Below are 27648 nucleotides of genomic sequence, written 5' to 3' on the forward strand. Positions count from 1 at the left end.
GAGAAAAGAAAGGTGCATAATCCCATTTGATTTAGGCACGAAAAAGAGATTCAAGAAAATGAATGCTACTGTTGGTTCAAATGGAATAGTTGGAGACCAATTCTTTGATGTTGGAGGCATTCCTAGCATTGAGTCAGATGATAGCTTCACAGAACACATGTCTAAGGTAAGTCAGCCTGAACTAGGCTAGTTCTGACAATGTCTTTGCTGATAGGCTAGGGTAGAAAACCAGTAGGCCTATCCAATTGAGCATTACATAAAACAAAAATCCTCACATTTTGTTACCAAAGAGGAATTGTTGAATTTTTATAAATCAGAGAAAAGCTAAAAATCTAAGCTATACATCAGTATGGTTATTATTAAAAGTGTTTAAGATCAAGCACTTGAAATTATGGTACATTTTTTTGTTATTCATATCATTGATGTACAAATAAAGTAAACTTACCACTCAATGCCTTTTTTATGCTGTTTCCAAATATAATAATCATTTTTGTCAGAAATGAATTTGACCCCCACCCCTAGGCCTATATAGCCTATACCAATTCAGGGTGTATACTCAGGGTCTAGACCTATATATTTTCTGATTAGGGGGGTGAGGGTTTAATTTTATTTCTTATGTAAATGAGAGGTAAGTTTAAGCTCACCCAACACCCCCCCCCCCCCTAATTTGCAAATAGTTAGGCCTATCCTGGATTGGTATATATAGGGGTGGAGGTAAAATTCTTTCCAACAAAATGATTATCATATTTGGAAATAGCATAAAAAAGGCATTGAGTGGTATGTTTACTTTATTCATAAGTCAATAATATGAATAACAAAAAATTCACTGAAATTATTATATATGAACTGAAAAAATTATAGGCCATATATAAAATCAGTAACATAAACCAAAAGGTAAAGCTGGAAAGCCTAAGTAAAATATCTATTATTCTTTAATTGGTAAAGCTGATCCATGTTTCAGTGAATCAAGTACTTTTCCTTTTTCTAAATGTGAAGGATTTCCAGTGCTCATTATGTTTGCTGCTGCTTCTTTTTTCTGCCAATATTGGATTATTATTTGTTGGAAGCCAAATACTAATGAAATCAAGCTGTAATGCCACCTAAAGGCAATAAACAAGTGCAAGCAAGCCCATACAAGGATAAAGATAGCTGTGCTGCCTGTAGTATTGGTCTTGATGATGCTGCAGAGGCAATTAATTGTGATAAGTGTGGGAGATGGCTGTGTGCAACATGTCTTAAGCTAAGTGCTAAAGAATACAACCTACTTAATAAAATGACGTCAAAAATAGGTTACCAATGATTGTGTATTCTATGTAAAGCCAATCCAGCTGAAACCCGAGCTAATTCAGTTGCTGCTACTGTGGATGATGTAGCCCAAATTGTTATGAACACAATTTCATGCTTATAAACAAGTCTATCCCAGCAAATGAGCACACTATCTGAAGGACTGAACAACAACATAGAAGCAATTAAAACCAAAGTTTATACAATTGAACTTTCAGTAGAATCAAAGTGTAACGTCACCAAAGTTAAAGAAACTGCATCTGATACTGTAAAGGCTGAAACAAACACTCTAAGAACACACATCAGCAGCCAGGTGCAAACAGACCTAAGACACTAATGTCTGATGAAATAAATAGAGAGCAGCAGAAAAAAAAAATCTAGATGCTTATGGCATTCCTGTGACAACAGATGATAATACTTTTGGTCAAAATTATTTAGAGTCCCAGTACAGCCTACCATCTGTTCCTATCTCCAGCTTTAACATCTACTCCCTAAGCAAACTATTGCCAGTGAATCAGTTCAAAGACCTCCCCCTCTACTTTTCACTGTGCCTACAATTTTGATTAAGAATACCATTATTAAAAAGTCTTCCCAGCAAAAGTCAGACATCCGGCTTTATAGCAACATGTCAAGAGAAGACAGAACTAGACATAAGACACTTGTTGAAGAGCTGAAAGCCAGAGTTACCGCTGGAGAAAAAGACCTCGCTATTTGTAACGGGAAAATAGTTTCAAAAAACGGAGCACTGGGTGTTGCAAAAATGCACACCCCACCACCCATGCAAATGTAAAGCTGCCATATGTTGTAAATAGTGTTAATAGTTATGATGATAATAAAAGTGTTTATATGTCTCCGTGTTCTACTTTACTATCCTTGTTTGAAACCTGTACCACATCAGATACTTCAGTTAGCCAGTCCAGCATCAATGACAATTCTCTCTGCCAATCAACTGATTCTATGCATACAGAACACGAGGAACAAGGACCAGATATCAATAGCTGCTCAAAAGTAAGTTCAATTTTTGCCTTCTATTAGCCAACATACATCAAATTACAAACAAAATAAATGAATTAAAAAGTCTAATTTACAGTAAAGATTATGATCTGGTTCTACTTACTGAAATATGCCCTAAGAATACCAAGAGTAGATTAGAAGATACACATATCCAATTCTAACCTCTCATCAAAAGAATGCAAGCGTGGAGTCCTAGCTTATATAAAAGCACCATATATTGTGAAGGAACTTCATATAAAATCTAGCCTGCCATCTGTAGAGGCCATTTGGTTTGATATCACAGACCAAGGCCAAGACCTACACCAAACCAGGATTGGATGTTTATACCATAGTCCCTCAGCACCCTCCTCCATCAACACCAAGTATGTGTTCTCAAATATGTTCCAAAAAGCCATAGAAAATTTCAAAGGTGATTTTCTTATAGGAGGTGACTTCAATTTTCCTAACATCTGTGGAAGGAAGATTTTCTGTATAACCCACTTACTTGTAGTTTTCCACCATCAGTCCTTTTATTGATTGTATTCATGATCTCTCTACTTTCCAAGCAATCTACCAACACACACATATTTGCCCCCACCAGCAACCTATATTACTTGACCGAGTCTTTTTTAACAATATTAAACTGATCCAAAGGATAAATTATCTCCTGCCTATTGGTAAAAGTGACAACCTTGCCATTGAATTAGTTACCCATAGATGCAAAGCAAGAAATAGACATAAAAAAAAGATATTCACAGAGAATGAGGTGATTAGGGTCACATTGAGGCAAATTAACTGGGAGTTGACTCTCCAGGATGGGATCAACGAGCAGTGAGAAAAATTCTGGGCTTTAATCATAGAAACTCGGCAACAGAAAACAGCAGAAAATTTTACCCCCATACCAAAGACCTTACCATACATGGGAGCAGGCATAAGATAACAAAGAAACTTCAAGAAAAGCCATTGGAGAAAAAAGGATAAGCCATGCCATTATGAAAAATATGTCAAAGCGCAAAATAAATTAAGGAGTCTCACCAAACAACTGTACTGTAATTTTGAGACAAGACTTGCTAGCCAAAGTAAGTTGAACCCTAAAAAATTCTGGAATTATGTATCAAGCAGTGATCACAACCAGAAATCCATAAAACACTTAACAACAAGTGATGGAAACAAAGTCATTGGCACACAAAGTATAGCTGATCTTCTAAATGAGCAATTTGCATCAGTCTTCACAAATGAACCTGATAATGGTCCCATTCCCAACTTAAAGTACAACATCCAGAAGGAAATGAGTCACATTACAGTTACTACTTTTATGGTTGAAAAACAACTCAATAGCCAGGACATCACTATCTATACTTTTTCAACCTTCTTTTCATCATATGTGTGTCTTCTCCCAATGGAAACTAGCCTATATTACACCTATCTTTAAAAAGGGGGATAAATCCAAAACTGAAAATTATAGACCTTTCAGCCTCATGTCTGCTGTTGCAAAAGTCCTTGGAAGGATTTTTAATGATGCACTTTTTTTACACCTTGTTACTAATGAAATTATCTCCAACAGGCAGCACGGCTTTCTCCCTCGACAATCTGTAGAAAATAACCTTCTAGATACTTACAAACAGGATACCCAGCTACTGGACAAAGGCCTTCCTGTTGATTTGATTCTTTTAGACCAAGCCAAAGCATTCGATAAGGTCCCACATAATCAGCTTGGTTTTAAGCTAATAGCAGCAGGAATCCATCATGAATTAGTAGACTGACTAATGGGCTTCCTGACTGGTAGATCCCACACTGTACAGCTCTTCACAACAGATAGCAAATGTATCTACTCCCAGCCCTGTAATGTTCTAAGTGGTGCTCCCCAGGGAAAGTTTTGGGACCCACATCGTTTCTTCTTTATATAAATGATATGATTACTGAAGTCAACAACTACTTAACCCTTTATGCTGATGACTCCAAACTATTTGGTGTACCTGATAAGCCATCAATACAATCTGACCTTGACCACATTCAGGCATGGGCAGATAGGCTCTCTTTCAACATATCAAAATGTGTCACCCATTCATTTTGGTAACAATAATCCTCTGCACCAATACACTATGAATGATATCCAGACATCATCCCCCATTCCCCTCCAAACTTACACCAGTGGCAGGGACCAGGGAGTCACAGTAGATAATCTTCTTAAGTTCCATGAACACTCTGTGCAAACTGTTTCCAAGGAAAATTCAAGTCTTGGACTACTTAAAAGAGTACTTACTAGCCAATCACACAGAGTTTTCTTGAAGCTTTACAAGTCGATTGTGAGACCAGTTCTTGATTTTGGAACCTGCCTTGCTGGTCCTTTTTACAAGGGTGATATACAGTTGATTGAAGGTGTACTAAGGAGTGCCACCAAGTGCATCTCTGGACTTGGTGAGAAACCATATGGTGAAAGGCTATCTAACCTAAAACTCCCATCTTTGACCTTCCAACGCAAGTGGAGTGACATGCTACTCACATATAAATTTATCAACCAACCCCAAAATAAGTTCTTTAACCATTTACCCAACAAAAAACAAACACGAGGTGATTCTAAGAAGCTTCATAAGCCCCGAGTTAAAAGTAGAATCAGACTACATTTCTTTAGCCAAAGGATCATTAATGATTGGGACTGTTTAAGCAAGGAGACAGTGTCTTCAACATCAACTGAAGTTTTTAAAAGGAGACTCAACAAAGAATGGGAAACCGAACCTTCAAGATACAACTGGAGCTGTTCATCATTGGTGTCTCATAAATAGTGATTGATATATGCGTACATACAACAGAGCTGTGCTAGGATGCTGATGCTGCTTGTCATACCCAACCAACTCACATACTGTATCAGAAATTGATGTTGTGTGGCAGTGTCTACTCTAAACTACAGAAGAATGGTCCCCTTGATCATACCTATCTGTGATGATGATTCTTTGTCTGGGCCACACATCATAAATCTTGTGAGAAAGGGCAACTACATGCTGTGATTCCTAACCTCACTGTGTCGATTGGGGTTTTCTATAAAGCATTTGCTGCTCATGTACACGTGTTACATACACCCTCTGCTTGAATATGCATGCCCAGTTTTGGGGCCTCAAGTGCTTAACCTTGACCTCTTTAATGATGAACTTGAGACAGTGCAAAAAACAAGCCCTAAAAATCATTCGAGGAATCAAATATATTACTTATGATTCAGCCCTTGCAGCTCTACAAATTCCAACACTTAAAGAATGAAAATATCAGCTGGTATGCAAATTTGGGCACTCTGTTCTTTTGAGTCATAAGCACTGATACCTACTACTCCCTGCTGCCACAGTCAACAGAAACACACGCCACATGAATAAGCTGGAACCAGTACACAGCAGGACAAATCATTTCAGCAATTCATTTGTTCCTTTTTTTACAAGTGCTATTAATTGTATTTAGTGTATATATATATATATATATATATATATATATATATATATATATATATATATATATATATATATATATATATATATATATATATATATATATATATATACATATATATATATATATATATATATATATATATATATATATATATATATATATATATATATATATATATATATATATATATATTGTTGTAAAGGGTAGCATAATTTAGTTGCAGTGTCAGCTGTAACTATGACAGCTATTTTTAGTAAGTGAATCTTGACTATTGAGTAGGAACTTGATCTAATTCAAAACACTCTATGTGCATATGTGTTGTCAAAGGGGCACATCAGCAATATCTTAGGAATAGCATAGAGTGTTAAGTTCAAGTAGAGGTAACAGTGGTATTTTACACTTATTGTCTGTTGGTCAGCTGTGCATACCGCTCACCTTGCCTGACAGTTTCCACCTAAAACTCTTAAGCTGCTCCTATGATATTTCTGGTATGCCCTTTTGATAAGCTCTATACACATAGTATGTTTTGGTTTAGTTCAATTTTCCTTCAACATACTCAGAAATTTTCACCTCAATACCCTTAGCCTTAGTATTAGGTACAGTAGAAGTATTTTCACAGTAGAAGTATTAGGTTCACATTGTCTTTTGGTCAATTGATCATTCCCTGAAGATTCCAACTTATTACCCTAAACCATTCATGAGACACAAACTGCATGCACATAGTGTATTTTGTTTAGTTCAGTTCAACACTCCCCTTGACATTCTCTGAAAATCTTCACCTGAATGCCGTTGTTCTTTTCAGACTCCATGGGTAAAATATGCCCCCCCCCCCTTTTGTGGTAAGAAATGCTATATTATGAACAATGGAAAGTTGCACAACTTAAAACCCTTGCTCCAAGGACTTTGGAGGGAGAGTGAGGGTTGACATCCAAAGAGCCATTATTATTGGACCTTTCAACTATGTTGAACAAAATAGTTATCTCAAAATCTTTTTTGGATGTCTTTGGGGGGAAGGGGGCATAAGAGGAGAGTTGATTGTCCTCCAGTCACTTTTAACTCTTAAGAGGGGGACTAGAGCTTTCAGTATCCAATCAAATGAGACTCCTGTGAAGTTCTATTATAACTGCTTCCACATAAAGTGCCTTGGGGAAAAAAAAATTTCTTTTTCATAAAAAAGTACCTGAAATCACAAACAGGCTACTCTTGACTTCTTATGAATAGCCTACATAGAGCCTTCTTTACTTAGACAGCACTATTGTGCTGCCTATGAAAAAACTAAGAAACTTGTTTTTGCTGCAATCTGTTTGGTACATAGGGATTTTGTAAAATTTTGCTGTTTTTCTTAGTGTTTTTTTTTCTTCCAAATTTGCTTCATTAAGCATTATAAACCAACTGTTGACAGGATAAAAGTGCAAAAAAATATTCAAACCCACAAAATAGTACTGTAACTGGTAAATTTGGGTATTTTATGTATTTTACCATAATTTTACAGACTCCTCATAAAATTGGTATTTTACCTATTTTACTTACCAAGTTTTTATTTTATGGTAATTTTACAACACTACCACAAAATCAGCAAAATTTTGTATACATTGTAAGGCTATGTCTGGCCCAAGGCTATATTAAGGCTATATTACAAGACAGCTAGGGTGTAGTTGCAGCAGCAGTAATAGTTATATTTGTAAGAATTTTAGAATGTGTAATCGGACTCAGAGTTGTCAAACTAAAACAACTCTCATTTCTCCTGTTTGTACTTCAAACTCAACTGACTATGCTGAAAAATGTCAAAATTAAAAGATTACACATTGTTAAATTTATGAGTTTTGGTTCTAGCATAGCTATATATTGGAATAGATGACTGTAAAATATCAACTTAGCATTGGCTTTTGAGTGAAATGGAGGGGCTCAGGACAGACTTGGTGAGGATAGGAATTAGTAGGCTATATTAGGGAAGAGTATTGAAACTTAAATCAAGGTGTATGCTCACATTTTAAGCTAGAATGCTGATTGAGAATACAACAATCTATCCTTTTTGCTGTCTTAGAAAATTGTCTATTGTGAGCAAAACTTTCAGGAATAGGTCCAAAGAATGGTTTTTTGTATTACCTCCCTCCCCAATTGGCACTCACCTTTGATGAATTCTGTGGTGTGAAACCAAAGTTTTTAGAAACAGTATCTTTCATCCCTCTATCAAAATAATTTCATTCTCTACAGCACAAATTCTCAATATCTCTGGAGTACTTTACCAAGTAAAAATTTTTGTGTCACATAAAATTTTTTTGTTACTTTACTTTGCTAGTTTCTACTTATGTGTTTACTATAGTTATCTTGTGGAGGCAAGTAACTGTAGGTTGTGTTACACAAAAAATGAAGAGTCCAAAATAAGTTAATTAAATTTCTGTCCCCTAAAGTTTTACCTCTTCATAATACTGATGAACTTTATGTTAAAAATCAACTTCTCAATGTGTCAAAAACTGAAGATTATCAAGTTTGTATTTTCACATATAAACATTTGAGTAATCTGCTTCCCTCTTCTTTAAAAAGAAAATTTTTTCTCCATTGCTAGTTGCCTTTGTAGTAAATATACATAAGGAGCATCAAACCTTGTACACCAATTTGCAGATGCAGCTAGAGCTTCCTTTGTTTTTAAGAAATTTTGTCCCTTTTTATAGGATATAATTTCAGCTGAATTAGAAATTTGAGTAGTTTGGCATATTTCAAGGCTGCAGTAAAGGTTGTTGCACAAGAATGTAATGATGAAAGGGTTCCTTTTTTGTAAGCATCTTAAGTACAGTGATTTATGTTATACTAATGTTACTTGTTTATCTATGAATATTGTGGGAATGGCAAGTGTAATAGTTTCAAAAATTGTATTACCAGTAGTTGCTGCAGAATGTTTTGTCTATTTGTGTAAAATAATTTAATCAAATAAGGGTAAAATTCTAGATGAGGGTTTTTTGGTGTCTTTGGAAACAGTCGAATTTGGAAATTGAAAATTTTGAAACTGATCTCAGGGCCTAAATTACGTTCCAGGAAGGTCTTTGGGAGCTCTTGTTTCTAGGAATTTCGTCTGCCTCCTGTATATCTGCGTGTGCAAACTTATATTCTACTGATCATCTTGATCAAGCTAGAAGCCACCTAACATCTCTAGCGAATCCCACACACAAACTCCTTGCACGTCGCGGTCCCTCTGCTAAGCAAAGCCTGTCGCAGAATATTTTAGACATCCTTATTTCTGAGGATGCAACCCCTCTCTTGCCAAATCTGAAATTCGTTATGACTGCAAGTGATGCGATACCTGCGATAGATACGGATCAAAATGCTCACTTTAGCCGTGCCATTCAAACCTGGGACCGGTATCTTTTTAGCATAATTGATAAAGTTGATTACGTCACAAGTAAGGTAGCGGAGACTCCTGCTTTGGTGAAAGAGTGTTATGACGGAGTACAGACTGAGGTTTTGAGCTGTATAAATAAAGAAAAACTTAATGATAAATCTTGGCGTCCGCTGAATAGCGAGTCAGAAACAGTGGGTCTTGTAGTAGATTCACCGTCACAAGATTATGATGATCCCTTAAAGCGTAAAGCTTTTCTTAAATCTTTGGATGGAGCTGGTGGTATAGTGCAGATTTCACTTTCTAAGGAATCAGGATCCTAGCAACCGAAATGGGTCATTCATACGAAAAGACAAAACGCCGAAAACTTGAAAGCCTGTTTGAATGAAAAGGTCGGCAAAACTGAGGTTCGCAAATCGAGAATTGTCGGCTTATTATCACGAGTGGACTTCCCGATCGATCCAGAGATTGTGTGTGCTTCTAACCAAGGTATCGAAGAGATACAGCGCATCGGTGTTTCGAAATCATATCGTGTATACTTCCGTTCGACGACGGCTAAGTCTCATTATTTGCGTCATGGGATTCACGTTGGCTACGAACATTTCCGGCTTACTGATTATAAGTTTTTACCGCGAATGTGCTACAAATGCGGGTCGCTAGAGCATATATCGTCGGGCTGCTCTAGCGTGTAACGTTGTCTCAAGTGTCTTGGTAGTGGACACTCTCATTCTAGGAACAACCCTTGCCAGAATGAACCTTGTTGCTTCCATTGTGGATCTCATGAGCATACTGGATTTAGCTTTCGCTGCAAACGGTTATCCGAAAAAGTTGCAAAGAATAAAAAATTATTAGTGCAAAGATTATATCTCTGAATTTGAATGGATTTGGTGATAAACAACATGTATTACAGTCTATGCTGCGCGATCTGGATATTTTATTTCTGCAAGAGCATCACCTTCTGGACCACTCTACTAGTCTTCTTTCGAGCCTGTCGCAGCAGTTTAAGTGTTTTATATCTCCAGCTACACATACAGGTGGACGCCCATCTGGAGGCGTTTGCGTTTTTATTCGAGAGAATATTCCAGTTTCATTGTTTGCTGTTAATCGTTATTTTGTTGCTGTTCGAATCCCAGGAATTATCGTTTTCTCGCGCTATTTACCAACAAATTGTCATACTATTGATTCGGATTTTGATATCAATTTTGCACGTTTAGAACTATCGCAATTTGTGGCGAAAGTTCCATCAGATTTCCAGTGGCTTATTTGAGGGGATTTTAACTGCAACATTGCTATCTCTGATGTCCGCTCCTCCGCTCTTTTATCTTTGTTTTCGGTTTTTACTATAGTTTCAAAAGATGAGGATTTTATGTGTGTCCATAATTCTGGTTCCTGCTCTAATCTAGACCATGTGCTTGTTTCAAATGCAGTGTTATTACCACAGCCTGTTCATGTTGGGTTGGATATGCCAATTAGTGACCATTTTTACCTTTCTTTTCATTTAAATATTCAAATTCCATCTTTTAAAATTAGCCATCGTTTTAGTCAAATTGTAAATAAAATGATCTGGGATCGGGAAAAAATGTGCAAATATCATGAAGAATCAGCTCTTTCAACTAAAATAATTGTAAATAATTCTAAGGATGTTGATCAAATTGGTATTGCTCTATTTTACCTTGAAATTGATCATAGTTTAAAAGTCGGGGCTAATAGAATATATACGACTGACTCTTTCCGTTGCGAATCTCTTTTTTTAGGTTGGAACCTTAACCCGATTTTAAAGCAAAGCCAAAAGAATGCATCTCAAGCTTGTTACCTTTGGAATTGCGCAGGAAAACCGCGATCTGGACCATTTTATGATGGTATGAAATTAACTAAACGTGTTTTTCGGGCTGAGTTTTCGTTAGCATAATGAAATTATAAAAAATGAAATTGGTTCAAGGATTACTAGTGATAAGAATGAGCTTTGGAGTTTGGTTAATTCTAGACGTCGTAATAATAATTGTTCACCAGATTCTAATAGTTCTCTGAAACTAGATGATTGGATAACTCATTATAATCATGTTTTTTCATCCGGTGATGCGGCAGTTGAATCACGGCTTGACTCTTTATTATCGGAAAAAAATTTCGAAGCCCCGCCCAAATAGTAATATATCTGTTTCTGTTGAAGATGTAACGGTAGCAATTAAAGCTCTAAAAAGTAAGTATTCTTTTGATCATGATGGTATATATTCAAACCATATAAAATGGGCATCCCCCAAAGCAATCCTTCTCCTCGCTACTCTTTTTACTACTATTCTTTCTTCTGGAGTTCTTCCAACTAGCTTTTCTCGTGCTAGCACTTCACCCCTTTCAAAAAAAGGAGGGAATACAAATCGATGTTCTGATTATAGGCCGATTACTGTTTCGTGCCAGATTAGCAAAGTTTTTGAGTTAGTTTTATTAAAGTATCTGGAGTCTTCTAACCAAGGCCTGAATCAAATTGGGTTCCGCAAGGGTCTAAGCATGGATGTTGCTCATACCCTCCTTTCAAGAATAATATCCTTTTGTAAGCAATGGGATAGAGTTTATACACTTGCGTTAGATTTTGCAGTGGCGTATGATTGAATTATCCATTCTTGGGCTATGACTGCGCTTCTAAAGAATAATGTCCCACTACCAGTAGTTTTGGTTTTAAAAAAGTGGTATGGCACATCTTTTATTCGTATTAAGTTGAAGAATCAGTTTAGTGATTATAATGTTAAGTTATGTAGGGGGCTGAGGCAAGGAAGCATTATTTCTCCTTTGATTTTAAATATTACTGTTTCGGGGCTATTTGATCAAATTCAGTTGACTTTTATTTATGGTAAAGGTTATGTTCTGTCGTGGATTGCTTACGCAGATGATTTACTCCTTTTGAGTCGATCACTTCAGTCACTTCAACAAAATGTAGATTTTTTAGCAAAGGTTTTTAGTGAGCATGGACTTCGTTTTCGCCCTGAAAAATGTCAGTTTTTAATTCTTGGTGCTAAGGCTAATGATCTCGTTAATTCATAAATTTCTGTTCGTATTTATGATAGTATTATAAAACCTTTGGAATCTTTTTTATATCTTGGTGTGCATTATGGACCAACTTTAGCTCTATGCCATGCTTCTATTTCTAAAGCAGTTAAAAGTAGAATAGCGTCTAGTTTCTGGGCAGTAATTTGTCTTCCCGATCTTCTTTCTCGGAAATCACTGGCTCGGGTATATAATACAGTCGCTTTGCCTCAGATTTTAGTTTTTTCATCGCTTCTCCCGTTTTTTAGAATGAGTAATATTGCGCATGTAAAAACCACATTTTTTAATTTTAAGTTCCTTTGCCGCTTTTCTAAGTCTGAATCAAATACTTTTTTAATAAATACATATAAAATAAAAAACCCTGTTGATGTTTTGGAGAAAAAGCAAAATAAATTTTTATCTAAATTACCTCTTTTTTCTCATAATTTATATAATGCTGCGCATGAAGCTTAATTTTTTTTTTTTTATATATATTAATTATTGAATGAAGTGTTAATTTGTGAAGTGTTAATTTATTAATTATTGAATGAAGTGATAATTTGTGTGGTAAGTTTGATTGAAGGCCTTTGCGTACTTGTTGTTATATAGTTTAGAAGAATTTTATGGCCTGTTGATTAGCGGTTATTTTTTTACTCTTTGCATTCGGAGGAAATAAAAAGCTTGAATTGAATAGAAAATTACATATACTTCAGTTTGGAAAAAGTTATTTTAAATTTGGACAAAATTATGTTTTTATTTAATATTGTGTTGAGTCTTGTAGACTATGAAAAACAATTTGAATGATTTGGGTGGGATTATAAGCCAAATTTTTTCTTTGGGGGGGGGGGCGAAGGGTAACCCTCCCACCAAAATACAGTATAATAATTTCTGTCTGACTTATAATGTAAAATTATTTTCTTCTTGATATGCTTTTTATGCTGACAAACTTGAATCCATTTCTTGTCTGCTTGATTTTGGTTTTGATTCTAGAATTTTCAGTAAAATTTTATTGATTTATTTTCAGTATATTTTTATACTCATATATTCTTAGTTAGTCATTATTATGGGTGAAATTACCAAACTGAATCAAGGTCTGGATGCAAAAGCCTATTCAGTTTGTGATATTGACAAAGGTGCTTTGGTGTTCAAAATTAGGAGTGAGTGTACTTACAGAATTGTGGAAAGGTGCTTTGTTTATCATTTGTGTTCATTGTGCCAATGAGATCAGAGCAAGATAAAATCATTCATCTATGTAAACAAGGTTACAAACTTGCAAAGAGTTTTATGGGTACTTCTAGAAAATTCATATTATAAAGTATGATGGTCTTTGTGTGGGGGGGGGGGGGGGTAGAACTAAATTTCTTTGGAGGAAATTTAAATATCTCCGGAATTTTCCCAAAAATATGAGGACTGTGGAAGCATGGCTATTGGCTGACTAACCAGACTTGTTGAAATGCATGAATTTCTTGTGCAGCATAGGCTACATCATGATTAAATGACTAAAGAAATGCATGAATGCCAGGTAACGATAGTAGTAGTAAGTATTATGTTTCAAAAGAATGTTGAGAGGTACATGAAATTGTATGTTGTAAGACTTTTAGATTGTTAACTAATCTAAAAAATCTTAAATTTTATCCTAAAGTTTGCTCCTTTTTTTAAGCTGATATTTTGAATCAACTGTTGATGAAAAATAAACGGAAAAGGGAATGTAAGATCAGAAAACTTTTGAATGCATATAGCCCTCTATTATATGCATATAGCCCTCTATATAGCCCTCTATTATATGCATAATGCATATAGCATTAGAAGAGAGGAGCGTGGTTGTAATTAAACTGAAATCAAATTTCAAAATCAATTAAATAGTGTTTCTCTTATAAGAATAAAGTAATTATTTTGTTTTTAGTTAGTTTAGAAGAGTAGTCTTGCACCAGTGTAACCGAGTTTACCTATAATTGACAACAATTATCATTATAATTCATAGCTTCAGTTATAATTTGTCAATAACTGATGATAAAAACTTACAGCAATAATAAGATACTGAAATAGCCCCAATGACCAGACTACTTTTTTCCATTTCTGATCAGGACTGAATCAAGGTTGCATTCTATCACCCCTTTTCTTAGTGCTAATTATAGACTACATCCTTAGATATAGCAAACAAGGTGGCATCCAGCTTAACCCAGCAGTATAAAATTTGTTCACAACATTACAATGCCAGATTCCTGCAAAAAGCAAGTCCAAAAAACATTAGAAAAGGAGCTGATAAACTCTTTCTGTCAGTCCATAATGCTCAGACTCTAACCCTGAAGAACAAGAGTTGAAACAAAATATATGTTGCAATAAAAAACTAAATACTTTTTTTGTGAGCCAATTTCTGAACATTGGAACTGTTAGATGATTGGTGCCGCAGAATCATAATCTGCAGTGGAACTCATACATTTTACTGCTAAATATGGCTGTTCTAAAAGGTAGATGGCCATCCAGCATCAAAACAAATTTTCTGAACTGTGTTGTCTTTTGATTTTAAGGACTAGATGTTAATTACTCCCCATCATAAATAGCAAGAAAAAATGCAAGAGAATATGAAGAAAAAAAGAAAGAAAAAAAACACCGTTGCTAAACATTGGCTTGTATTCTCACCAGCCAATGCCCAAATCAGAAAAAAATTCTGAGTTTCAAAGAAACTTTTTTGGTTTCTAGGACAGTTTAATGTTTACTCCAAAGGTTTTACATTCCATAAAAGACAAAGTTAAAGCCCCAAAAAATTGTTTTAGTCCTCACAAAAGAGTACATAGGTACTATATATTTTCTTTTTCTTGTGTCTGTTGTCCAGTAGGCTTAGCTCCCCCCCTCCAAAAAAAACATTTTTGGCCCTCACAAGAGTACCGCATATAGGCACTATTTTTTTGTGTGTCTATTGTCCCATAGGCTTCGCCAGAAAAAAAAAATTCAGTCTTCACAGAAGAGTACACAGGTACTATGTCCTTTCTTTTTTGTGTCTGTTGTCTGATAGGCTTAGCCCAAAAAAAACAAGAATTTTTTTGCAATCCTCACAGAAGAATATATAGGTACTACATCTCTTCTTTTTTTTGTGTCTATTGTCCAACAGGCTTAGCTAGAAAAAAATTCAGTCTTCACAGAAGAGTATATAGGTACTATGTCTTTTCTCTTTTTTTTGTGTATGTTGTTCAATAGGCTTAGCTGGTAATTTATTTATATGTATACAGCATGGAGCAAATTGCTTTTTGCTACATTGTAGCTACACTAAATTTTCAACTACCTGAATTTGTCAATTTTGACAGTTTCTGTTTTTTGTTGTTTATGGATTGACAGTGCTGCCTCTTAACAGTTGATTTCAAGTTCTGGCATTACTCGTTTAGGAGCGGATTTTGGAACCACTGAAAACAAAGTCCCTTTTGCAGGCAAGCCTTTGTACTCAAAAATTTGGGATTGAAGCTTCTTATGAGGATAAGATGATTCACACAAATTATTTCAAAGGTAATATAACATTTTCATATTTACGAGCACTTCTTTTTAAATTTTTCTTGGTCCCAACAGTCCTTACTTAAATCGAATTGGCAGTGGGTGTACCTGACACAGATGGCATAATGAATTTTTCTTCCCCAAAACTTATCCTCTGGAGCCCTCCTAGGAAAATGAGAAAATTGCAGCCCATAAATGCAGTCTTGTGTTCTTTTCAGTACCACCTCTGCCAAGGAAACATGGAGGAGGTCTAACATGGAAGGAGGTATAAACATGGAGGAGGCATATAAAACATATGCACTTGCATATGCCCCTAAAACGGTTTTAGTGAATTTCAGGGGTATATGCTCACATTCAAAACTCAAACGACTTTATGATCAAACGCCTTACACGGTCATGCTGATCAGTGGATGTTCTTTTCACATTAAAAGATAAGACACTAAACGTATAATAATAACAGCCAAAGTCATTGTCATACAAGTTTATATGCAACTGAACAAAAAAATATTAAGTAAATAATATAAGTGTAAGTAAATAACTAAAGTATAATTAAAATTATGTTAAATTAAAGTAAATTATAAGTAAAGCAAATACTTAAAGTATAAAGAAACTTGAAAAAATAAACATAATCAAACTAAAACCCAAAATGTTTGAAATTTTAACTTTCTGAAAAAAAGTGCTGATTCAGTTTAACAGTTTTCACTCTTACTGAAAGCTCTGAAGATACCTATATGACCTTTTTCTATTGCCTAATTATTTGTAAATTTGTAGGAATTTGATAAAATGGTCACAGTGCAAAGATCAGACATTCATATTTGATATTGTGTCTGAAAGTTGCTGAATGCTTAGAGAAAAAGTCAACTGTTTAAAGTTGTTTTTTTTTCTAAACCGCACATGTTGGGTGTGTGTGAATGGTGGGGAAGCACTGCTCATTTAAAAAAATATCCATACTTGGTATGCAAATTATTGTTTCATTTTCCCAACAGTTTAAAATGACTAACATAAAGAATGTTGAACTATATTTCATACCTTTAGTACAAGTACAATTTTAAGCTTCAATTGTTGTTGGTGGAGATTTTGGTTTCAACTAGACAAATATCGTTGATTCTGGACTAAGATTTCATTCAAGGGTTTAACAATTTTATGGAATTTGTATCTGAATCGCAATCTTTTGAATTTTAATCAGAATACTGTATCATGTTTGGATTCCGATACATCAGTATTAGAAATCTACTCAGACTTTGAAAAATAGCCATCAAATAAATTTCTTTTTCATTCATCAGGTTTCGTCCCAGAAGACAAAGTGAAGAGGAGTTTGTGTTGACTTGGTGTTGCAATGAGTTATTAGTAATACTATTCTCAGATACAAATGCAACTTTCAGATTGGGAGGTTTTAGTACCTCAAACTACTACCACTACTACTATCAACTCAACACAACAACAAGCCGCATGAGGCTAACACAGCTATACATGGTCCTCCTCCATCCCAATCTATCCAAAGCCTCCCTATTTACACCCTCCCTGGAATTTCCCTTTAAATCTTCCCTTACGACATCCTCCCAGCCCAACCGAGGACGACCAGCTTTCGGTTTAGACCTAGACGGCTGGCCAAAAAGGACAATCTTTGGCAACTGTCATTTTTCATCCGGCAGAACGTGCCTTAGCCATCTCAACCTTTCTCTCATTATAGACCTATAAAGTGGGATTGCTGCTTCAGAACCATGTTTGACCACTATGTAGCTTCCAATATTCTAATCTTGGTTTGCAGGCTTATCTTCCTATTCTTCCAAACTAATCATAATCAATTGAATTCAAACTAGTTTTATCTAAAGTTTGAACGTTCGTAACCATTTTAATCATAATAAATGTAATTTTGAAGTGCCATAACCAAAGGTCATATCAGGCTCATTTTGAATCATTACTGGTTCTTTCATGGGTCCTTACCCACCAATTGGATTTAAATTGTGTAATTGGATTGGGTTGCTGTATTTACTAAATGAAAAGGAAGGGAGACCAATAAGGTTGTTATGACAAAGAGAGAACAAAATTCATTAAATTACTACATAAGACCTGACATAATTTCTCTATTATGTAATTTTTGCACTGTTGTTTTATAATTTTCACCTCAGTTTTTAGAGATTTTTGCTTTTTCATTCTATCATTGAAAACAAGCCAGTCTAAAATTGTTTTTGCTCTCCTGTGAAATTGTCATTTTGATTTTGGCTCGAAGATTTATAAATATTTCCACAGATGACAACGTATAGCCAATGTGCCATACATCCCCTTGTTTAATTTCTCAATTTTATGTTTGAGGCAGTTCAGCTAAACCTTTTTATTATTGTATTGCTTATAAATTTGGCCACTAGTCCTCTGACGGATAAGAAATATTCTCTCTTTACATTAATTGATATAGGAAATGTCATTGCTTTAATTTTAAAACTAAATAATTTTCTTCTGAACACTAGTAGTGAAAAAAAAAAAAAAAAAAAAAAAAAAAACTGGAGAGCCGGTTCAAAACCATATTCCTTTATTAGGATAAAGATTATTTCTTTTCTTTTAAAGGGTCTTAAAGGGTCTTTCTTTTAAAGGGTCTTACTTTTAAAGGGTCTTTCTTTTAAAGGGTCTTAAAGAGTCTTTCTTTTAAATGGTCTTACTTTATTCTTTACTTTCTTCTCAGTGTTTGTATTGATGCCAAATTCATTATATCATCATGATTTTATTGATGAAGGATGATAGATTGCAAAAGTAAGGTGTTCCTGGCCATGCATCCCCTCCCCCTTCATTCTGTTTTTAAAATAAATTTGTCAATTTGGTCAATTATTGGCGCCCTTGTCACATTGGGCCCTCCATGATTTCACTTATTGAAGCCTCTGTTACATCCCCCCCCCCCCAAGATATAGCTCTAAATCCGCCTCTGCATGCATCTAGGGCTGAACGAAAAGCAGGTCTCCCCAGTCCCAGACTGGGCTGGGAAGATGTGAAAAGAAAGGACTTAGATGAAATTAGAAGAGGGGACAAAGAGTGAAGCTTTGAATAGATTGGGATAGAGAAGGAACTTGTCAAGCAGTGTTGGCCTCATGTGGCGTGGTGCTTCCGTATTTTGTTAATAGTATCAAGTGGAACTATGTTTATTCTATAATCAAATTCATCTTTTTACCGGCCAGTAGCTACTGCACTACCTTGCAATTAAATTATCGAAATTGCTTTTTATTAATAACGTGCACCTTAATTAAACATTTTCTGAGTTACTGCATTTAGGGTGAATCAGGGAAAGTCCGACAGTGGGGTAAGTCCGATACCGACCTTCAATTTGTCTATGGTCCATTGTATCTGTGGGAGGCTTTCATATTTTCTTCCATATTAATAGCAGTAGGCAACAGTGCCATCAACTTCTGGCAGAGTTAGCACGCCTTCTGTTCAGAGGGTTTTGAAGTTTTTTGGACGGCGTTTTTTTAGGAACACAGGTAACTGACTTTACTTAAACTTATGCAGATTATAAATTAAGAGAGATAGAGACTTTGTTTTTCATTTCTTAGAAACTAGAAGACCAGGAGCATCTTCCTGATTTTTTAAAACAAGCTAATGTTATTAGTTGAACAGATAAGAGGGGTGTCGGTCTTACCCCCGATAAAACCCATCTGGGGAAAGTCCGACATGTCGGTCTTACCCCCTACGGGGGAAGTTTGGCTGGGGTGTCGGACTTACCCCATGTTACCAAAGATGGATATTTTAAATGGTAGAACAGATTCTAAGCTTTAGATAATAAAGGTTGAAGCCAGTAACCATCCTTAGATGGCTTTACTAACTGAATGTAATGTAGTGTTATGTTGATCATTCATGAAGTGCAGTTCTGTGCCTTCTTTCGTTTATCTTTCTCACCTGTAATTTTTTTTTAGTCTTAACCTTTACTTGTTGCATGCCGTGAAAAAAGTGTAGCAAAGTAGAAATGCTACTTGGCATGTATCAAATTTGTTGGCAGATTTTGTCTGAAAATACGCTTTTTACATATAAAATAATTTTTGCTCAAAGAAAAGGTGTCAAAACACAAGTCGTGCTCCGCCGTGCAAAAAGTGGGATAGCATAGTAGCAATGCTAGTGGACAGTTTTCATGGCCTATTAAAATTTGTTGGCATTTTTTTTTCAAAAATACCAGTGCTTCCACTATCCCCAAATTTTTGGGGATTTCTCCCAAAATCTGTATTCTCATAAACATTCTCAAATTTTGGTCACCAAAAATCCTCTTTCTTTCAGGGTTGCCACACCTAGTAAATCATCACTGATGACAATCCACCCCTAGTAACTATTACTTTCACTTGACTTGAAATAATTTTTTCACTATTTTCAAAAGTTTATGTCTCAATTATTTACTACACATCCAAACCAGACATAGATTACTGAATTACTGACCTTTCTTCCTATGCTAGTAAAAGTATACTGACCTTTTTATAGTTGTAGTACAGTGATCAATGAATATTAAGAATGCAGTTGGGTGTGTATTATTTTCATAATACCAATATCATTGGAGTGTACAACTCAATCCATAAACTACCAGCAGTAAGCTATATACTGTATACTTGATACTTTGAATACTATACACCATTAGCAGTATTAGAGTAAATATGAGACAGTACTTTAATATGATTAAATATGATTAAGAAAACTATTGATATTTCTAACCGCAAGCTATACTAAGTTACATGAGTTACTTTTCTGAAAATTTTACCTATAGAAATACTTCTTGCTCAAAGAAAACCTGTCAAATCACGGATTTTGCTGCTAAAGTGTTGGCAGCTTTTGGAATTCTGCTACTGGATGTTTTGGATTTTTTTGCACACCTGCTACTGACAGGTTTTCAAATACATTCATCAATTCATTCATAAGTCCCATTTGAATAAGTTCATCAATTCATTCATAATTCCTTTGTCTTTTCTAGATGCCAAGAAATTATGTTTAGAAAACACAACGCGGGGTTGGAGGAACATATGATGCAACTCAGCTACAAAACGCGCTAGCAGAGATATCTTCAAAGAGAATGTCTATGCTACAGGGTTCGAAAGTATTTCAAACACCGTGCACTACCTTGCATGACCATCTTATGAAGAAGACAAAAGTCAAAAAACAGTTTGTGGTGGAGGGAGGAGTCAAGAAATTCCTGCTGAAATAGAAAAGGATATGGCTCAGGGTCTCCGAATACTTTGAAAAGTGGGGCATAGGTCTCAGCAAGCAGGAATTTTTTGACCAAGTCCAAGAATATCTCATCAAGAACAAAGTTCAAACAAGATTTAAGGACAACCGACCTGGTCATGACTGGTGGGTGAGGTTCAAGTGCTAAAACAAAATTTCACTAAAGAAACCAGAAAGGTTAGAAAACAAAAGACTTTTGCAGCAATCTGACCCCTTCATAATATATGGTTTTTATGAGCTGTTGTATGAAACTGCCACGGCAATGGATATTCTTGACAAGTCCCAGTGCTGTTTCAATTTGGAAGAGACATCTTTCTGCAGAGATCCTGGCAACACGAAAGTTGGAACCAAAGGCTCACCAGCCACTCGTAGAACAGGTGGTAATGGACGTGAAAATACAACTGCCTTGGTTTGTATCAGTACAAACGGAGAAAAATTCACACCTTTAATAGTTTTCTCTGCAAAGAATACCTGGACCTCATGGATACCTGTACATGGAGCTTACCCTGGTGCATCTTACTCATCTACCAATAAAGGGTGGATGACGTCTGATCTCTTTATGAACTGGTTTGAATTCCAGTTTCTTCCTCATGTAAAGGGAAAGGCACTTCTCATCTTAGATGGACATGGCAAACATGCTCTTGCAAAACTTGCAAACGAAATTAACGTGACAATTCTACAGCTACCTCCACATGCTTCAACCTCTCGATAAAGTGGTTTTCAAGGGAATGAAAGTGTCTTATGATCAGAATCTCTCGAAATGGCAGAGGGAGCACCCTGGTAACATTCTGTCAAAGAAGGATTTTGTATGTCTCTTATCAAAGGTATGGGATACCTATTTCACTCCTAGTCTGATTAAAAAGTCGTTCAAAGCAACTGGAATCTTTGACCTGAGTGTTCCAATGAGAGTAAACCCATCCGTAATTGACCAAACCAAGTTTGAACCTACCAAGTTGAGACGCTATGCACAAATGAAAAAGGAGCAGGAGAAAAATTCAGGCACATCTAAAGTCACAACCACTGTCAACACTGAACTAGAAAAAATTACCTTTTCTGTTACCTTTAGTCCAAGGAGATTGCTTGGCAACCAATCAAAAACTTTTGAAAAGATTCTTCTTCACTCAATGAAGCGGCCCGACCTACCATCAGTTTCAGGAATAGAAAAACGGAAGAAAATTGCAAGAGAGGCAGAAGTGATAACATCAAAAGAACATCTAGAGGTGCTTAAGAGGGAAGAAAATCTGAAAGCAAAAGGCAAAGAAAAGAAGAAAAGTTCAGATGGGAAGGGTATAAAATCGAAAGAAAATATTTCTTAAGAGGGAAGCCAATAGAGAGACAGGTGATAGCAAATCAGACATCAGCCTTGAACTTGGCTCTGATGAGGATGATCAGAGTATTCAAGATACTATTCAAGAAAGTGACAGTGATGACAAGGAGACACCCAGTAAGCAAAAGATTGTTCCCAAGCTAAATAAGTATTATGCAGTTAGATACGATGCAAGGAATGACGAACAAGGTTACATAGGAAGGGTTCTAGACTTTCCTGACGAGGGAAAAGTTAAGCTCAAGTTTCTTCACTGCTTGAGCCTTGCCACCTACTCTTTCAATTGACCAAAGAAAGACGATTTCGATACTGTAGATGACAAATACATTAAGCAGGACCAGTAAACTTAGTGGGAAAACCGGACCATTTGAAATACCCCAAATCCGTCAGGTTATTGTATCGTACAAGGCAGTTACTAGCAAGCGTCAGTAGATCTTTGTCTTATGCCCATACACGTAAGCTACAACATATATGAGTAACTTTTTGTATCTGGAGTCAAACCATAATTTGTGTGATATGTTTTTCTTTTTTAAAATACAAGCAATCATTTACATTCAGTGATTTGTGCACCTTGGCTAAGATACTTGTAATGTTTATCTGTTGGGTAAGTCTGACACTGTTGGAGTTATCCCAAAGCAGCAGAAAAAATATGGTCTGGCCTTTAGATGCCAGTCAGTTTGACATAAAAATTGTTTGCTTATGGACTTATAATGATTCCTCGATGCCCTTTAAGATGGTGAAGTCATATTATTTTTGACATATTGTTGAAAAAAGCTAGTAGGATATGTTGCACTTCTCCCAAAGCTGGGGTAAATCCAACATAGCAGGCTGCACCAACTTTGAGACCTGGTGATGGGCTACAAGCACAGTATATGGGAAAATCAGAAAGTGAATAATATGGTAAATTGTTGTAAAAAAAAAGTTTGATAGAAGATGATATGAGAGACTCATAAAAAAAAATCTTGAGAGTCAATTTAACAAAAAAAAAACATGTTAAGGTGTCGGACTTTCCCCGATTCACCCTACCGCAAATAAATTCTGTTTTCTCCCAAAATTATATTGTGTTCTATACAAATACAATGAACTTTGCCATGGGCACAAAATAATTTCATGCATATATTGTGGGAATTTCTTCGCACAAACAAGTATTTCATAGGGTTATAGAGGCTCTTTAGGTTCCATCAAGCGCTATTTATAAATGTCTTGTAAAATGTACTTGTTTTGTTAATATTGTTTATATATTAAATAGCCTACACATGTGCAAAATTGTTATTAAATTTTTTACAATATATAATTCTTATTGATTAAGATGTGATATGTAGGCCTGCACTTGGAAAAATGCATTTGTCCATAGTCCTCAAAACTCATTCTCAAATAATTAAAAGATCCATTACCGTTTCATTTATTGTGAAAAGGAAAACTTTAAAAACAACTGATAAAATATACATTAAAGAATAAAAATTCAACATGAAAAGATAAAAAGTTTAAGTTAAATATTAAATAAGAATGAGCAACAATTCGTTTAGGACGTCTAAATGGTGATGAAGTCTAGCAAGAGTAATTAAGAAGCTGAAAATAAAGCCCTTTCTTCATTATGAATTTTTAAGGCGAAGTCGGCAAATTGAGAACAGTTTTTGTTCGTCTAAAAAAATACTTTTCTAAAAAAAAGGCCACTGCAAATGCGCCTGATTTGCCTTTTTGAGCCTTAAAAAGTACCAATGGAGACTGGGGTTGCCTGAAAAAGTAAAAAAGCACTGCCGACTTTACATGAAAAGGCCATAATTAAGACACGGCCTAACTCTCTAAAGGGCCAACTAGTAAACTACTACCAAGGAATAAACACATTAACGTATGAGATATACGAAACTACACTTTTGAAGATCTTAATAAAAAAAAAAAAAATCTTCGACAAAACAATCTTACACCAAAAAAATATTAGATCTTCATAATCAAGTAAATGTTCTAAAAAATAACATGAAATTTTGTTCAACAAATATTAGATGACGTAGAGAAAGTAGATGGCAATAAAAGACGTATAAATTACGAAAGTATACACTTATTCAATTCAAAAGACTGTAAGTTTTGGTACTCGTTTGACCAACCACGTATCAAACCGTTACCAATACAAATACGTAGTCTGATCCCGCTTCCTAGGGCTTTCTCACTTTCCTACTTTCTTAAACCATAAGCCTTACAAATATGTTCTTTGATCCTATTTTCTAGGGCTATAATGAGCGAAATGTTGAGATGGCTATGTCAGGTTATATGAATGAACAATGCCAAAGATTGTTCTTTTTGGCCATCTATCTGGGACCGAACGGCTGCGCTAAGTAGAGGTCATGAGAGAGAATTTAAAAGAAACAAGACTCAATGAGAGGGGGTAAAGAGTGAGACTTTGAATAACAATAGATTGGAATTGGGGGGGGGGGCAATTGTGTTGGACTCAGGAGTTGCTAATAGTTGACAGTAGTGATAGTAGTAGTAACTTAGACTAATATCTGTTTATACTCAAAATCATGCTTTTTACCAGCCTGTAGCTGGTGCATGATTTTACTATCAGAGTATAAAAAATATATTTCTAAAAAAAACGATTGAACAGTTTAAAAAGGTAGATACACTGCCGATTTCGGTAGTAATATACTTATCATGTGATGGGTCTGTTTTTGTGTTTACGGTAAATCCTCAGTTTTATTCGTGCCCAATTTTCGAATGAGGCCAATAAAATAGCGCTACTAAACGGGAGACAGTGGAAAATATAGAGATAACCAAGTGGTTTCTCAATGCTTTTTAGAGCGAATTGCCGTATTCTATCATTAGTTTCAATTGGTTCGTTTCGAAGTTCGTGTTGACTGTAATAGTTATTGTTGACTGTAATAGTTATTATTATAGCACAGCTTTTCCATAGCTATAGTCTCTGCGACAACTTTTATGATTTGTAGCATTGTTGGAAATCAAGAAGTTTTTTTTAGTAATATTTTAAGAACCAACATCCCCCCTTAATTAATTTGTTTTTACCAAAATTAAAGTTTAATTTAATCTCCTATGTAATGTTTTATCCATGAAACTCAAATAACTTGATTAATTTTTCAAAATATAAAGAGAAAGTATAAAAAAGTTGAAACTATCAAATTTTCCTTTTTTCGTTTGGGACTTAACAAAAAACGATCTCCGAAATTAAGAAATAAGCAGAGATTGAGACAGGAATCAAGATTAAATGTTATGTATTTTTAATTTTGCCATTTTTAATTTTTAATTTGCCATTTTTATTTTTAATTTGTGTTGTTGTCAATAAAATATTGTCTTCAATCGAGAAATAAGCAGAGGCTGAGACAAGAAAATTTTGTTAGAATGTCTTAAATCAAGGCTGTTATCTATGATTTGTTAGTGTAGGAAGAATAGAATTGGACAAAATTTCAGTGATTAGACTGGAATATGGCGAATCGCCTTAACTATGAAATTTACATTAAATGTAAAATATATTTCACTATGAGCTTGGTCAAACTAGCATCTATTAAATTGCTTATATTTTATTCACGAAAATATTTTATTTTACAGTTAATTTTTGGCATTATAAGTTTTTGTATGAAAAGTTTTTGGTATTAGTTTTGTATTTTTAGAACGAAAAGTATGTAAACATTGAGAATTAATATAGTAATTTGGAGCTTAATCTAGGTATTCATGTAAAAATACACTTGGTAATTTTGACATCCGAACGACTCATTTACTATAGGATTGTTTATAGCTAATTTCATATTTTGATAATCTAACTCTGATGCATTTGTGGCTTGAAGAAGGGTTAGGCTGGTCGACTATGAAAAAAAAATTCTGATTTTTGGGGTTAGGTTCCGAGCATGGTTTTAATTCACGAACTTTTTCATAGTTCTAATTTCTATAAATTACATCATCAGCAATTTATTAAGTGGTCAATTTAGATTTAGGGGAGGAATGCAGAGGAGGTACTTACCCTGGGCGCAGAGGAGATACTTACCCTAACTGCAAAATTTCTATGAACAAAATATATCATAGTTCATAGTTATACACAGTTCTGTGTGTAAGGTGCCTGGATTTCTAATCGAGAAGCATGAACGATAAATTCTTGATTCAGAATCCTAAAGTCACATATATATCACTTGCTCAGAGTTAATGTTTGAGTCTGAAGGAAGTGAAACTTCACAAGGAAAGGCTTGAAAACAAACACTACTAAATTTCAGTACAACTTCAGTAAATATTCATTACAACTTCTCGATTAGAATTCCAGGCACCTTGCACACAGAACTTTGTGTCATAGTCAGTCAAGGCTGAACCATGAACAAAGTTCCACTTCCTTCAGACACAAACATTAACTCTGAGCAAGTGATATTTACGAGACTTTTAGATTTTGAACCAAGAATTTGTCGTTCATGTTTAAACGTTGTTACTGTGAAGCTTCATTTCCTTCAAACATCAACTCTAAATTGGATTTGAAAATATCTGTTTTTTGAATCGATAGATTCTAGCTGCACTAAATTTCAGCCATTTCGGAATACTAATGTTTTTTTTTCTTCTTTTTTTTTAACAGCCTTTCTTCCTTCAGACATCAATTGCGAATCAGATTTTGAATCTAGAGCAGGGGTTCCCAACTAGTTTTGGGCATTGTCCCCCCTAGACATTACTAAAATGTACCCCACCCCACCCCCCCCCCCCGTGATACTTAAATTTTGTTGGTCATAATTTTACGTGTATTCACCAGAAGGAAGCTCATAAGTCATTGACAATGTCATTGCTTAAACGTCATTGACAATGTCATTGATAATGACAATTTTGTCTATATTCAACACCTTTTATACAATCCATGACCTCATTGCAGTACTATCATGTATCTTATTTGCTCTTTAAATTTAAGTTGTGTTTTCGGGCACCGGGTCTGAAGCGTGTTTTGAGCGGGTTCGACAAAAATCGTTTTCGGGTTCTGTGTGTTCAACCCAGTAAAACTTTTAAGTTATTTCATCTTACGGGTTCCAAGTATATTGGACACGGGTTCCTCAAAATTCTAACGCGCCTGAATAACTTGGTTGAACAGGGGTCCTGAGAAGACATCCGTGTTGGATGTGAATGGCCTGAAAACAAGGTGTTTTATGAATGTGACGTCATTCGCAAGAAAAATGTATTTTACAAATTTAAGGCTCTAGAGTATAGTAAGCCAAAGGATGCGGGTCCTGAACGTGGCCCACCAAAATAATGCCATGTCCCACGTTATGGCCTGTGCCCCACGTTGGGAATCACGGATCTAGTGGTTCTAGTTGTATTGAAGTTCTGCCATTTCGATGTTTTGGAGTGTATGTATTAATAGGTGTGTACATATTCTTCGTAGACATTTCGTCATGAAGATTCTATTTCTTCAGCCAAATCTCTTGTTGTGAGCATGGCCAAGTGCTTATTATTTTATTTATTTTTCTTTTATTATTTTTTATATTATTTTTTTTTTATCTTGCAGATTTTCCTGATCTTTGTGATGATGAAGACCTAAAATAAATTGTTTAAGAAGTTAATTGCTATTTTTGTATTTTTGGTAAGCTTATTTTATCTGTGAATTAATTAAATATACTAGTCGATTCTA

At 35.2% G+C, this 27648-nt stretch overlaps 1 long non-coding RNA gene across 2 annotated transcripts; it reads left to right on the forward strand.

Annotated features, from left to right (window-relative positions):
• Positions 1 to 27648, forward strand: LOC148945752 (uncharacterized). 2 transcript variants are annotated; one of them, XR_016142578.1, is made up of 3 exons: positions 1 to 166; positions 15442 to 15559; positions 27526 to 27648. It is a non-coding gene; the product is annotated as an uncharacterized LOC148945752 (long non-coding RNA). The 2 variants fall into 2 exon arrangements; XR_016142579.1 differs by having other exon boundaries at positions 9 to 166; positions 15484 to 15559.

This window comes from Artemia sp. Qi Xiang Cuo, chromosome 12 (genome assembly GCF_049724085.1).
Source record: "Artemia sp. Qi Xiang Cuo chromosome 12, ASM4972408v1, whole genome shotgun sequence".
Lineage (NCBI taxonomy): Eukaryota > Metazoa > Arthropoda > Branchiopoda > Anostraca > Artemiidae > Artemia > Artemia sp. Qi Xiang Cuo.